Raw genomic sequence first — 16674 nt, forward strand, 5'->3', positions numbered from 1 at the left:
AGGGTGGGGCAATTTTGGTCATTTTGGCAACCCTAGGCTTTTAATTTTCTAATAATTGTGCACCTCTAATAATTGTGCAGAAGTACAGTTGGTTGTGCAGGCTTGAGATAAGCTTAAACTCCTAAGAGTCTCTTTTCCACACAGCCCATGAAGAAAAAGAGCTTCATCCTCCTTTATTAGTAGATCACTGTCTTCCTTGGTTCAGCCATGACTTGGTACTACAGTGGTACCTTGGTTTAAGAATAGCTTAGTTTATGAACAACTTGGATTAAGAACGCTGCAAACCTGGAAATAGGTGTTTTGGTTTGTGAACTTTGCCTTGGAAGCAGAACATGTTCCGCTTCCTGTTCAGTGTAAATTGAGGTCCCCACTGCTATGGGAAAGCACGCCTTGCTTTAAGAATGCTTTGGTTTAAGAACAAACTTCTGGAATGGATTAAGTTTGTAAACCAAGGTACCACTGTACATAGATCAAACCTTGATATCCTGTTGTGACCATGATCAAAGACCCATGAGGTACAACCTTGGGGTGGCTTAGTCAGTTGTAACAGGTATAGTCAGGTTGCAGGACATTAGATATCTCCTAGATGACAGTTTAGCTGGAAAAAAAGGAAGCCTTTTATCCCTCCTATTCAAACTATCCTTATGACTCTCCATCTCTCTCTGTTGCCTCCACCCCATTCTTGCCATACACATTGCCTGTGCTGGCAATTGGTTGGGATGGGTGGGAATATGAGGCCCCCTGGTTTAAGGGGATCAAGTTCTTCAGAGGATGCTGATTCTGGGGGTCCCAATTCAGGGTCTGCGGTTCAAGAGGCTGCTGGTTCTGCTTCAGGCTCATGAGACCCGGACTTGGGTTCAGCATAATTAGCCTTCCGCATTAGCTGGCTATTTCTCCCCTTTGGTTACATGATCCTGTGCTGTTTCCTCTCTTCTCCCTCCTGCCTTCATAAGCTCTCTTTTAAATTAAATAACTTCTCCTTAGCAGAAAACATAGTTTGCTGCTGCATAAAAACTGGAAATCAATGGTTTTTGCTTATCTTCCAAACTATGGCTGCAAACCACAGTTTGAAGCTGGTGTGCGATCCTGATTGGGAAGAAGCACAACAATTACTGTGGTTTTATGGTTCTGATATAACAGCAAATTACTGCTTGCATTAAGGATGAAGTAACTGATCAAAGCGTGAAAGGAGTAGGGGATGCAAATGAGCACAGTACTTGTTTGCAGTTCACCATTGGTGTGAAGCAACTCTCTGTCTTTCACTAAAAGATGTGGTCATGATGTCACTGCTGGAACACACTTTAGTTCAGAATATGAATCACTTCGGGTTGCTGAAACTCCCCACCAGGATCACACTTCTGTTGTGATAAATGGTATGCACTTAAGACCCATTCATTTCCTTTCAATGGAACAATCATATATTGGATTGGCTTACTGGATCTCTTTTTTTCAGCATTATTAAAGAATATTTAAATTTTAAAAGATAATCCTATTAACAATAGAGATGATTCTTTTTTTTAAAAAAATATCTATTTATTACATTTCTTTTGCATCTGATGAACTAGAATTTGCCTATCAGAGATCACCCCACTGCAAATTCTAAGATACCATACCTGTTAGAGCCTTACTTGCCTACCCTTTTGGAATATACAGTTATACCTTGGGTTACAGACGCTTCAGGTTGTGCATTTTTGGGTTGCGCACCGCGCCGAACCAAGTAGTACCGGAATGGGTTACTTCCAGGTTTTGGTCTCGTGTTATGTGCAGAAGCACCAGATCGTGAACCACACGGATCACATTCGCAACCCGAGCGTCCACTGTATTTCATTTGAAAAGAGGATAAGATAGTTGGGTGCTAAGCACTCTTGAGATAGAGTGCCTAAAGTCGGCCAGGTAGTTTGAAAATGTGGAACTTTAATTTACAGATTTCGTTACAGTTAGTTAGCTCCTACAATCTGTTCTCAGTTCCCAGGAGGTTGTCTAGACTTCACCCTTCCTAGGCTTTCTATTCTGGTAAACTGACGCACACAGTGGGTTGCCTCTGTTGGAAGCAGGATAGATACCAAGAGTGAGCTCTCTCAATATGTTTATGGTAACTGGAGGTGATGGAAGCCGGTGCTCTGTCATTAAATGACTCAGCAGTCCTTACAAGTGCCTTAGCAGGATGTGGCAAAAATAATAATAAACTGCAAAAAAGCAGTACCCTACCAAAAGCACTTGGCATGCACTAACAATTTCAGTCATTGAGATCTGAATGCCATTTCACCATAATCTGTGATAGCCACTCAAGCATATGCAATCATATCCTGTGCTGCCAAAAAATTAGATAACTCCTCCCAAGTGCCCACTATTATCTAAATTGCTCCAGAGTGCTCTAGGAGGAATCTGTATTCACAGAAGGGGGGAGCTGAAGTGTTGATAAGTGCTCTGTAGGATGAATGCTTTCACACCTTCTGCTGTGAGAAGCTGCACCAACAAGAGTAACATTTTTACCAGGTTCAGTTTCTGGTTCTTGAAGGCTGTACCTTAGACCTATGCACACACAAACGTAGCAATAAGACCCACAGAACTCAGTGGTCATGGGACTGCGGGAAAGGAAAATTGTTTCTGTCTCAAGTTGGTCAAATTATTTTCACTGCACTTTTTTGCTTGTTTTTTAGAAGGTGCAACATCCACATTGTCTGGTAGGAATTTAACAGGGCATTACCAGATCTATGACATTTCGTGTGAAAAGAGGCTTTGCACATTTTTATAAGGCAAATGATGCAATGAGTTGAATGCGTGCCAGGAGGAAAAGCCACTTTTAAAAGCTGGTGAAGAGTGCTGTTAACAAATGCATCTGGGTGGCCTACTCAACTTTTGTTTTTTCAAGAGTCTCAGGTCCTTGAGTCTTTATACAAGATTTCTTCTAAGGGAAGTGATATCATGTCTTCTTACAACATCCACATTATATGGGTTAAAAGGTAACAATGCTACTGAGATTCCTTGCTACTTTGAAACCACTATTTGATTGCTAGAAAACTATCTACATGTGATTTACTTTGTTTCAGCTGAAGATCACAGCAGTTTATTCACATACTACTAGTAATAGTAGTAATTTTGTTGTTGTTGTTTAGTCGTTTAGTCATGTCTGACTCTTCGTGACCCCATGGACCAAAGCACACCAGGCACTCCTGTCTTCCACTGCCTCCCGCAGTTTGGTCAAACTCATGTTAGTAGCTTCGAGAACACTGTCCAACCATCTTGTCCCCTTCTCCTTGTGCCCTCAATCTTTCCTAATATCAGGGTCTTTTCCAGGGAGCCTTCTCTTCTCATGAAGTGGTCAAAGTATTAATAATAACTACTAGTAATAATAGTAATAATTTTATTATTTGTACCCCAGCTACACTCTGGGTGGCTTCCAACATATATAAAAACATAATAAAACACTCTACATTAAAAAGGTTCCCTAAATAATAATAGTGTTTTTATTATTATAGCATATTTAACTCTGTGGGTGGTATTTAACCAACTCAAGAATTTTTATTGATTGAAAAGTAATGAGTACTTTAGCTTCCTGAAAATAAATCTTGAAAGCTTCACTGATTACATGCTTCCTACTTTAATTGCTTTTATCTCTGAAGCTAAGAATACTGTAAGTTAAATATGCTGAAACTTATTGACCAACCAAGTCTCCGAAAAAGCTATCAGTTAGGTGACCGGTTTTGTTTATGTAATGCTAATCTCTGGTTACATTTCAAATATGACTTATTCTCACAATGCCTATGAGGATGCTAACATACTGAAAATCAATCAATATTCACACGATTAACAATGCAATGAACCATAATGGGCAATTTAAAATTGGCCATAACTATTTTCCTTATCACATTCAGGTAAAGTAACCCCTTCATGGTGGCTTAAATCTGCCAACTTTCAGGCAGAGCCATACATAGGCTTTTGTCTTCAGAACCTTTAATGTAATGTAACTATGGCTGTTACATTTCCTGCCAGAACTGAATACAAACTGCAGGCCTAGTCACTCTTTCAGAGGGGAAGAAGCCTGCAAAATTTCAGAACAGGACAAAATTTCAGAAAGGACAGACTTTACTATTTTGGGTTTGGAAAATAGGAATAATGTTCCCTCCCTTAGTTTTTTGTGGTTTGGAAATGGAAAAGGGGCCCCTGAGTAATAAACAAATAGGTTGGGTGGCTATCACACTAGGGGATTTTAACTTTGTTATAAAAACTGGGGAAATCACAGCTTTTCTTGCTGTGCCCCACACTTTGTGGAAGTATCTTCCATGAAGCAGAGAGGAAGAGAGCTATGATTTTTAATTGTTTGTCAAGGTATCAAGAGATCAATTGCAAAAGAAGAGGCCACCCCAATAGTCTATCTCCACCTTTTGCATGCTTTCACAGCCAAAATGGGGAATGACAACCCATGTGAAGAACAGCTCTGTTTATTTATGTCAACATCACTGCCACACATCATCCTGATTGAAGTGGCCTCTAAAAATAATTCACTGGGTTTAAGAGTAATCACTGTGATTGGAGTGGCCTCAGGAAATCATTCCCCTGTTCATCATCCCAACACCTCCCCTTCTGAGCTGAGGGTGTTTCCCTCAGTCAACTAAGCTTTGTTTCTCAGAAAATAAAAGGGGAAGAAGGATTTACTGTTTTGGAAAAAGTGAAGACACAGAGTGGCTGAGGTGCAAAGGAGGTCCTTGATACACAACAGTGTGCTTTGTTTAACAGTGCGATCCCAATTGGGAACATGAGTTTATGAATTACTCCAATTCACCTTGTTATTTGGAGTATACATAGTGCTGATGCATACCCATAGCCTATAAGCCACCACAAATATCTAGGAATTCCCACCAATGCACTCTTCATTTGCTATTTGCATGAGAGCGCATCATGCAATTATTGGAGAGCTAGACCCCACTCCTGCCCCTTGCATCAACCATGTTGTCTACCTTTGCTTCTAGCTAGCTACACAATTCTAGTTCTCCCTCCTAATTATATGCACTAACTGCATTGAAGAAAGCAAACTTACAGCAAACATTTTAAAGGCAAATTTACATATTTCCACAGCAAGTTTACCTTCAATAAAACAGCTAATTAATTGAATTTTTCAGTTATCACAAATGACAGTAGACTGACATGAATTGTTGATTTAGTCAAGGTTGTAAAAATTAACTACAAGAATCTTGGTTAGTCATGTATTCACAGGTTACAGTGAGAAGTTAATAAGTGCACAGATATATAATCAATTCTTTATTTTTAATCATCATAAAATGTTTAAAAATGTGAAATATTACCTAGTCTAAAGCCTTCTTAATGAGACTTTGTAATCAACAGTGGATTGACAGTGGCCTGATGTATGAGATCTTCCATAACTAGTGTTATCTCCATGGAATCCCTAGTAAAAACTTCTCAGGTTAGTATAGCAGGGAAGAAGGACCTCTGTTGGAGAGCTTTGAGAGAAGTTTGGACTGATGGCTTCAGTTGAATCCAAAACTGAACCCTAACCTTCACAGAAAAGTTACGTTAACACAGAGACCCTATAAGTCAAGGCTGTTCAGACTTTTCTTTTCATGAAATTTATGGGACTCTTACTTTCTTTACATGTGTTTTTGCCCCATTATTATTAAAGGAACTCACACTGAGCCTCTCACATTTTATTTATTGATCCTGATGTCTAATGCATAAAGTAAGTCACCTCTGGGCACACGCTGCCTTTTTCATCAATTAAAAATGCCACGTGTGTTGCCCAAAGCTGCCAAACCATCTCTGCTGAGAGCACACACTCTATTATTCTATGAAGACAGAGATTTCCATCTCTTTAGAATTAGGCCATCCATATTTCAATTTAAATTAATCTAAGTTCGTTTTTAGGTTTCCAAGCCACATTTTCCTGATAGTTTAATTCTTTTACCCTGTCATCATCATCATCATCATCATCAGGTGCAGTTTATGCAGGGAAATGTCTCTGAACTATGAAAAAACAATTTAGGAACCAATTTACAAAGTATCCCCCACATTGTTTGTTCTATATGTAGAAGAGTATCTAAAACTTGTGTCACACTACATATTTGTACAATTAGTTGTTAAATGTGTCTGTTTTTGCACTAAGCAGTATATGTAGCAGCAGCAGCAGCAGCAGCAACAACAACAACAACAGCACATGCCCAGTTTTTAGGTCATCCACTCCTGTAATACATGACCCAATGGCGAATTCATAGCAGAAGGTATGATAATGATTCAGAAAGCAATTTCTTCAAGTCACTTTTAAAACACATGAGAATCTTCTGCAGGACAGCTAGATCAATCAAAAATAGCTAATTGTGCAAGCCAATTAGATTGGATTTGGCTTATATTCTTACCTTTCCTTTGTGTATTTGTGTATTTATCATAATAGAATAGGTGGAACAGAAACTGAAATACCTTTATTTTTAAAATATATGAATTTATTCTGATCATTCAGTGATCCTTGCCACATCTCTGATGCCTAAGGTCACTTGGACTAATTCTTGCTCTTCTTCTGTTGCTGAGTTTGCCCTGTCAGTCGGCTGGAATGAAGTTTGGCTTCTTAACTCACAAGAAAGAGCCCCTGTCATTCTTCATGGGTAGGAGCAGCACAAAAATCCCATCCATTGTTGCTCCTCATGGCCACCAACATAGGGCAGACCACCCGCCTCCATCGCTAATGCACAGAGGGACCATTGACCCAGCAGGAGATGAAATCCAGCTTGTGCCATTTTCTTTTCTCTCTGGCGCTCTCTTTATTTTCCTGCTGCTTGGCTCGCCCTGCCTGTTCACTTTGACAGTATGCAATCACCAGCTGAAGCACAGCAGGGGCCAAACTCCACTGAATGAATCACTCAGGGATCAGAGGCTTTCAGCAGCAGCACCATCCTGCTTTGAGATCTCTCTCTCTCTCTCTCCCTTCATCACTTCCTGAGTTTTTAGTGGGAAATGATAGGGTGGAGAAGCTGAAACTGTTGGCATGTCAGGAGAAAGAACAGCAAAAGAGGATGAGAGGGACAGAGCAGGCAACCCAGTTGCTGAGGTCAACTTTCTACAAAGAGCACTGATTGGCTGTTGTCACACAGTTCAGGTTTTAATTCCTGCAACACACCTTGTTTGGGGCTGCTCAGAAACTGCAGCTAATGCAGAATGCCACAGCAAAAGTATTGGTCCAAGCTCTCCCCTTTGCATCTGAGGGATTTCAACCGGCCAGTTTTCAACTGTGTAAGGTTGAAAAAGGTAAAGGTAAAGGGAGCCCTGACCATTAGGTCCAGTCGTGACCGACTCTGGGGTTGCGGCGCTCATCTCGCTTTATTGGCCAAGGGAGCCGGCGTACAGCTTCTGGGTCATGTGACCAGCATGACTAAGCCGCTTCTGGCGAACCAGAGCAGCACACAGAAACGCCATTTACCTTCCCGCTGGAGTGGTACCTATTTATCTACTTGCACTTTGACATGCTTTCGAACTGCTAGGTTGGCAGGAGCAGGGACCAAGCAATAAGAGCTCACCCTGTCGCGGGGATTCGAACCGCCGACCTTCTGATTGGCAAGTCCTAGGCTCTGTGGTTTAACCCACAGAGGTTGAAATAGCACAAGTTAATTGTGTGCAGGATGCAGTCCTACTGTTCAACACTTACCTATTGCGCCTCTGACTGCCTCCATGCTGCACACACTTCTCTTTGTGAGATGTTAAATCAGAGATGTGTGCATGTTGCATCCCAGTATACCTGTGATTTCCTTGTTTCTTGGCAATATTTTCCTACCGGGGCTGTCCCTTCTGTTAAAAACGTACTTCTGTTGTATCCAAGATTCCTGGGGCTTTTGTCTTGACTAATGGTATCAATGGAAACACTTGCCATTTTTCTAAGACTTTTACTTCTAGCCTCTGTTGCAGCAGCAGCTTATGCAGTCCCAACAGCCCTTTCTAGAGTAAGACCACAGTCTTCCAGGAGCCTTTTTAAAAGTCTACCATGAACCATCTCTAACACCCAACACTATCTGATCTCTAATTAATTACCCCAAAGGTGCATGTCTGATTTGCCAATTTAAGGTCAGTAAGGAATTCTTCTAATTTCGCTTCACTCTGAGGTGAAACTAATAACTTTCATGTCATTGCTCTTGGGTATGCAATACTCTTCAAATAACTACTGTTCTTGTATGGCATGGAAGATGTCTACTGCCTCATTCTATATGCAAAGATGGCTACCTTTTGAGGATCTTCTTTTTCATCCAGTCCTGTCAAAGATGAAGTCTTGTTTAAAAACGTTCCAAGATTCTGCTGCATTGCCACTGAGTTTTGAATCCCTTGAGGCCTTGAGCTATTCCATCTTTTAGTCTCAATTTTCTGCCCCTTACTTTTCTTGTTGATCCCACTCCTGGTACCATGTAATGTTTTCTGTTTGATGATGAGCAGATCAAAGGAGCAGAACAAGATATAGTTTTATTAAAGAGCTAGGTATAGCAAGTCTTCTCTTCTTCAACTACTTTCCAGCTCTGCCTCCAGCTTGGGACTAACCTCCTAAACTAGTTATGGTAGGTGCCCTTAAAGCTATAGTCACATTTATCCTAACAGACCCTTTTTGAGTAGAAAAGTGGCATGTAAATTTTAATATGAATATAAATAAAAAGTGGGTACATGAATAGACTCACATCATATCTTCCTGATCAAAAGAAACAAAAACCATGAATGGTGGCTGAATAAAATGGCAGACAGAACAAGCCTAGTAACTTTAGGCTTGTTCACACATTACACTAAAAACTGATTAAAGTCCATTCTGCACATGTACAAGTGTTTGTGTGAAAGAGCATACACTTGTTGATTTGTTCAGCTCAGCTGTTGTGTACATAGGTAAACAAACTGCATGCCTGTTGAACATTACAGCTCAACTATTTGTATTTATTAATTAAATTTGCATACCACCCTCCATCCGAAGATGGTGGTGGTTTACAAAATACATAACAGAAATGCAAACCAGTAACTCACAAACTCATTTAAAAGGCCATAGTGTTACATCTTTATTAAATTTGTATACAGACTGTACACTCATTGAGAGTAACATGTGAACACACTTCTCGTTGGATCTAATCGTTAGAATCGTTTTGTATGAGTGGGACAAGATGTATGAAGCTCCTTGATTTCTGACTACCATGGCGCAGTTGAACCTCTAATTGCTAATATTAGGTGAATGGAGGGAAGCTTAGGGAAGCTTCGCCATCACAAACCTATACATGCTTAAGTCCCATTGAGTACAATGGAATTTACTTCTGAGTAAAAATGCATAGGATTGTGCTGCATGGTTATTACTTTAAGCATGCTGCTGCTTTGTAAGTGAGTCTGACACACCACTGCACAGATTTGCATATTATGTGTATTTTGTCCAAACACTAGTACCGAAACGTGTCGTAAGCCATTTGCAGTCTTTTCCGATGGATTCTGAGGATGCATTTTGTTCATATGCCTGCTCCAGGAAGCTTCCTGCTGTTATGAATAAGCTGTCAACACATGGTCTGAACAAGTCACTAGGTCCACAGAATGAGTGTGGATTAAATTAGGTAGCACTGTAATTGCACGTCTCTTCATTTTTGATATTGTGATAAAGTATGATGATCAAGCTTTGAGATGGTATTTGCCCAGAGGAAAAAAGCGAGTACGTTGGCTTTCATTTTGTAAATAATTTGTATTTGGAAGGCTCTGTTTGTTTGTACATAAATATGTTAATGTTGGCTAAATTATCATTTTTATGATATTTCCTCTGCCAATTAGTCTTAAGGAGGGGAGCTTAATTTTGTAAAAGTTATATAATTATTCAAGTATGGGTTATCGTTGCCATATATTAGGAAAAGTGATTTGTATATATTACCTGGAACCTTATCTAAATAGAGAAAATACTGTTGCTTTTTTTGGAAATATCATTGTTTATGCTTCAAGTTCTGTCGGGCAGGCCTAGCATCAGTACCTGGGAAGCTGCACCTCCATATTAATTTCCCACAGTGTTGAAGGGGTAGAAGGGGTGTTGTAGAAGGGGTAGAGAACCTTTCAAAATGCTGAACATAATGGGATGGCAGGGAGAGAAAGAGGTCATCACCACTAATCCTGACCTCCACAGCTACTATGCATTCACAGAATTGCAGGGCTCTGTCGAGACTGCCTCCTGAAAGTGCAAATATTGTGAGTGGGAACAACAGGCCCAATCCACCGGTCCCTCAACACCCTCCAAAGCCTAGGCACTGGAGTGCAGAGAACATGTGTTCAAATTATTTCCACCTACTTTAGAAAAGCAGATCAGTATTCACTAAACCCAAGTCCCTTGCTCAGGCAAGCTGCATCACTTCCCATAGATATAAGAGAGGTGATGACTGAGGAGCTACTTAGCTCAGTGGGTTAGCGCACACAACTTAACCCTTTCTCAAAAGGATTAATTCCTGCTAAGTGATGCCATATGTATCTAAGGCTGTCTGCCAGGGGTTTTCCAGAAACTTCATGAATATTGTAGAAGTGCCTTTACCCTCTGTGATTAAAGGCCAAAACAGGGAGGGGTGGGTACCAAGTTATAGCACAGGCAGTGCAAATGGAGGCTGAAAAGAGCAAGAATCCAGTACTGCATGCTAATCTTCCCAACAGAGAAGCTTCTTGTTCCTCCATCATTTGCTTCAGGTTTCTTCTCAAATGTTTAACATTATTTAATTAGTGTTTTTCTTCCCCTTTCCACTGGGTCATGCTAATATCAAGAACGTGTTATAACATCGCTTTTGTGTTTTGTACAGTACTACTATATTTTCTCAACTTTATTAGGTTATTCCTATTTCATCTTCAATCTTGCACATGTTAATTAACTCTCAGCCCAGTCTCAAGCTGAAGTGTAAGGATATACTTCAAATCCTGTAGCTAGGAAATGCTTTAATCAGTAGGTTAATCAACTAATGCTTTAGCTGCTCAATTGGCGGTGCCAATTCTTTTTTCTTTCTTTACAAAGTTGTTATTGTACTTCACCAAATCTTAACCTATTGCAGTATTTGTAGGAATGGATTCCAAATATCATTGAATTTGTCCATGGCAAGTCTGCATATATATGCAAATTGTTCATATGTTGTGAGTTTGTATAAATCTTCAATCCAGTCATAGAAGGGAGTTGCATTTTTATTTTTCCAATCATCAGTATTTTGCTGTGGTAAGGGCATGGAGAGTCCACTCGTATTGTCCTTTTGTAAGGTTCCATGTGCTGGGCATATAATTTAAAAGGATATTTTGCTCTGTGCATGTAAGGTTCCTCCGTACAGTTTTGTTGATAACTTTAGTTACCTTCTGTCAAAAATCTTTCAATATAGGACAATGGAAAAACATATGTTTTAGAGAAGCATTGTCCCTATTGCATCGCCAACAGGTTAAATACCTCAGATAGCCCTTTTTAAAACAAACATAATGGGGTCCACTATATTCTAAATATTATTTTTTGTTGTATGAGCTGAAATTTAAGGTCCAGAGACACCCTTGTTATAGAACTTAAAACAGTTTCCCATTGTGTGGTCAAAACTGAGATCTCTAATTCTTTATTCCAATCCTCCCTCAGTACCTGTATATAAAATTGGTTTGCTAGTAACAAAGATTTATATATGCTGATTGCCGGGTTTTTTGTTGCGTAAGAATCAATCAGCTGCTTCAATATCTCTGGGGTCTCTGAGGCTGTAAAAGCTGCTGGTCCGTAGATGGTAGTTAGCAAGTGTTTTATCTGGAGATATTTCCACTGAGCATTTGTAGGTAATCTGTAGTTGTCTCTTAAAATGGAGTATGTATAAAATTCATCCTCTTCATTTATCAGCTGTTCTAATGTTAATATACTCAAATTGGCGGTGCCAATTTTAATCAGTTTGTTTGGTTTGCTAACTTACTTACTTCTTTCTTCCGGGTGCATAGAAGTGCACTGTGCAATTTTTGCACATAGAAGGGCCTCCATGTTGACTGAATAAGATGAATATAATCATAATCATAATCATTTATTATTTATACCCTGTCCCCAGCCACTCTGGGTGGCTTCCAACAAAGCATTAAAATACAATACAGTGGTACCTCAGGTTAAGTACTTAATTCATTCCGGAGGTCCGTTCTTAACCTGAAACTGTTCTTAACCAGAAGCACCACTTTAGGTAATGGGGCCTCCCGCTGCTGCCGCGCCACTGGAGCCCGATTTCTGTTCTTATCCTGAAGCAAAGTTCTTAAACCGAAGCACTATTTCTGGGTTAGCGGAGTGTGTAACCTGAAGCGTATGTAACCTGAAGCATATGTAACCCGAGGTACCACTGTAATTCATCAGAAATTAAAAGATATTAAACAGGGCTGCCTTCGGGTGTCTTTTAAAAGTAGGATAGTTGCTTATTCCTTGACATCTGATGCAAGGGCGCTCCACAGGGCAGACGCCACTACCGAGGAGACTCTGTGCCTGGTTCCCTGCAACCTCACATCTGTCAGTGAGGGAACCACTAGAAGGCCCCTGGAGCTGGACCTCAGTGTCCAGGCTGAACGATGGGGGCGGAGACGCTTTTTCAGGTATATGAAAGCCTCCTTATGGATCCAAACATGGCATATAAATCAGGTGTTAGGAATGAATGCTTACTGCTGAAGGAGAGCTGCTGTTGCAGTCTGGCACAGCTGCAGCAGTGGGGTGGTCTTTGATGCAGCTGGGGGGGTCACTTCCTCCTCCACTGGCCACACTGGCTGCCAGGGCTCACCTGCAGTTGCAGCTAATTGTGGGCGAACTAGGGGGCATGGTTTAGGAAGTGGACCAGAAGAGAAACATCTTCCTCTGCCTGCTCCCTGGCTATAAAAGCGACCCACCCTGGGTGACATCTGTAATCAAGAAAGTTGTGGCCTGTTTAAATCCCAAGTGGTTATCCTGTGTTTATTGCAATTTCACCATGCCTTGGCCCACTACCCATGGCTTCACTGCTTCTGCTTCTGCAACCTGCAAACTCCAACTCCCATAATCTCTCACCATTGGCCATGCTTACTGGGTTGGCGCTGTTGGTTGGTGCAGCATGTGACAGGTTCCCCACACCTGATAGTGAACCTTAGCTAGCTCACTTTGCTGTCTGAGATGAAGCAGCAAATGTACATCCCTGTAAGTCAAAATGTATACTTAAGGGCCAGTCAAATTGTTTTGGCACATAAGGCAGAAAATCCCACAGGCACATCTCTCCCTCCCTGTCAGTAAAACTACAATAATAATGCATTAAATAATGAACACTTTTCCACCCTTTTATTACACCCCAAATCAGTTGCCTTAGGCAGCCAAATCACTCTGACTAATGCTAGAGGAGGCTCGGTAAGGGTTTAATAATCTCCCTTTATCACCTACAGATAGCACCAAGTTTGTTGTACTTTTGCAGGGGAGTGGACTGTACAAAACTCTTCCTTTTGAAGCAATTGCACAAGGAGGAGGAGAACTGAGTGAGAGCTGGTAAAGACATATAAAATATTATAAATCCAGTAAATGGCAAAGTAACTTTGCTAACCCATAACCTCATTTCCTTTCTGTTGGGCACAAAAATAAGGAAGAGTTCTCATCTCATTTTCGGTTGTCTGAAAGTGAAACAAATTCTCTGTTTCTCCCCCCCACCTCCCCTCTCCACCTCCCCTCCAGTCAGATTTAGCTCTGCATTTCTATAATATATTTCCACAGTAGTCCCTGAGGTTTATTTTATTAAATAGAATTTCCCCAATGTTTGACCTTGAATTCAGGACTTGCGTTTTCAAAATAGCATTGGTCTGGTAATCCTATTCCATACAAAATGCAGTCAAAATAAATCCAGAATCTCTCTGAATGACAAAATAAAGGAAGAAATGCACACCGCAGGAGGCATATCTTAAGAACCAAAATACACTTTAGACATTTTGCATGCATAACAAGATGTAGTGCCCAAATCAAGCTGCTAGCTGTCAAATTATTATTAATCCATTATACACAGACAGCACATTTGATTCTATGTGAAAAAGAAAGGAAAGGAAAGTCTCCATCCCAAGGAGTTTACAAGTTAAGTCTGTCAATAGAAGTCTATTTAGGGTTCTGTGCTGCCATACCACTTAGCCTTGGTACATGCCTCCTAAGGGCAAGGCGGATATTGCATTCATATCAATGCAAGTGGAATTTTCAGCAAAATATTGGTGTGTATCCTAACCTGCTTATAGGAGTGTTCCTGTTCATGATTCTTCAAGCAAGACGTTCTACTGCCCTCCCTCCCTCACAGTTTTCTGTTTTTCTTTTCCGATGGACACCCATCATTTCATTGCTACTGAGCATGTTCAGTACTCATTGGGCTAAATTTTCAGGGGATGATTTTTTTAAAGGTTTACAGAGCCTAGGGCTTGCCGATCAGAAGGTTGGTGGTTCGAATCCCCATGACGGGGTGAGCTCCCATTGTTCAGTCCCTGCTCCTGCCAACCTAGCAGTTCGAAAGCACATCAAAGTGCAAGTAGACAAATAGGTACCACTCCGGCGGGAAGGTAAATGGCGTTTCCATGCACTGCTCTGGTTTGCCAGAAGCGGCTTAGTCATGCTGGCCACATGACCCAGAAGCTGTACGCCGGCTCACTTGGCCAATAAAACGAGATGAGCGCTGCAACCCCAGAGTCGGTCACGACTGGACCTAATGGTCAGGGGTCCCTTTACCCTTTATTACTATTTACCCTTTATTACTACTAGATATCCAAGCTGTTTTTCTGAGAAGTATTATTCCATCATTAGACTCACAGCTTGTGAGTTGTTTGGAGGCTTCAAGCAGTGAAAGCAGAGGATTCTCGCAAGCATTCTCTGGATGTGCCAAATTGCCTTTACTCTGGGCTTTCACATGGAACATTAGATGAAGGTGCTGTCCAAATAGCTTTTGAAGTAGCTACTCACTACTTCCACCTCGCCTGTATACACAGAGACAGATGGAAAGAGGTAGGTGGTTCTGAATGTGGCCAGCAACAGCAGAGAGATGTTTTGTAGCAGGGTGGAAATAAAAGGCGTTGGGTGGAGAGGAGGGATTAATGGTGCTCTGTAAACTAATACTACCAGTAAGGGATGCTTGAGAAATTTGATACCTGTGTATTCTGACGCAAGCAAACAGATCTACAGCTCCTACCCTGATGTGCAGACTAAAATGTATTATCATTTGGAATTTGTACTTCTCTGAATTTTATGATATAGTTCTCAGCTTTAAAATGCATTGCATATATATTTTAGGATCAAATGCCTTACTTATTATTGGGTTATTAATTTTATTTTTTACCCATCCTTCACCAGAAGATAGATCCCAAGACGGGCTGCAACAATATAAAAATACAATATTAAAATCTCTCAAAAGCACAGAGAGGGAGGGACACTGCAGTCATTGTCTCTCTCCCTATCCTATTTATGTGTATTTAAATGTGAATTCTCATGCATTTTTTAAATTAAAAAAAAATCACAGATTTTTGTGGACATAGGACAGAAAGGACATATGAATGAGTACATGTAGACATGCATCAGAAATATATGGGTTGGTTAATCCATAGTATCAATCTCGGTGATTGGTTCCCCTCACCCCTACATTTATAAACCATAACAGAGCAATGCTAACTACAGGAAGCCAGCATAACTTGCACTGACATAATGTAAGTTGGTGTAATTTATCCCTGTTCCAGACTCCATTCAGGCGCCTCTTGGCGGGGCTTTTGATGGCTGAGTCAGCAGGTGAAAATAGGCCTGAGTTTTAAGGATTAGGCCCTAGGTCACATGACCAAGCTAAGAGGTTTTAGAATAGGTGTTTCTCCTTGTCCCATCCTACCCCACCACTGCCTCCGAACAACAATGTTAAAAGATTTTTAAGGTAGCTTAAGGTCTACCAGGCTGAGCCAAAACAAATTCAGTCTGACAGATCGTGGGTTGGATTGTGCTGCAAGTCTTTCCTTAAAATTTACTCCCTCTTGTGAACGGCTGACCTTCTGGAAATGTCTGGAAGCAGGAAACAATATCCTTAGTCAGGGATTCCAGAGGAGAGAAGATTTTGTCTTGACCGCTGCAACTCTGGTTATGACTTTTTGACTTTTTGACCTTCATGAAGCCAGCTACACAAGTTCTCTCCTTGGTATTTAATAGCAGCCTGTTTTTAAATTCAAATCATAGAGTTACATATCCGACCTACCTTCCCGTCATGCACAGAATGGCATTGTACAAATTTATAACATCAGGGGAAAGAATGGTATGCACATTTCTTTTTTATGACAGAGTGAAAATATTTGTTTATAGCTAAATTTTCATTAGTGTACTTAAAGTATATGTATCACCAGAGAGGCAAGAGTTGAAATGAAAAATCCACCCTAAAGTTCTCCTGCACATGGGCCACTGAAATAGGTTTAAAGTAGGTAGTGTGTACACAGGTCTCCATAGTGGAAGAATTTTGATACAGATAAACCTCAAGCATCAATCAAAACTTTCTCTCTTACACACACAGGCTGCATTGGCCTATTGTTCTCCCTTCTGGGATGATGCAGAACCCAGCCAGTTGAAGTGAGAAAAGGTCCATCCATCTGTCTCTATGGCAACAGGGCACCTGGACAAGTACATGGCTAGCTAAGGTGATTATCTTCCAATGAAAGTGGTCTGACAGATCTCCTCATACATACTCTAACTTCACATACAATGGGTCT

Source organism: Podarcis liolepis (genome assembly GCF_965112155.1).
Source record: "Podarcis liolepis genome assembly, chromosome: 5".
Lineage (NCBI taxonomy): Eukaryota > Metazoa > Chordata > Lepidosauria > Squamata > Lacertidae > Podarcis > Podarcis liolepis.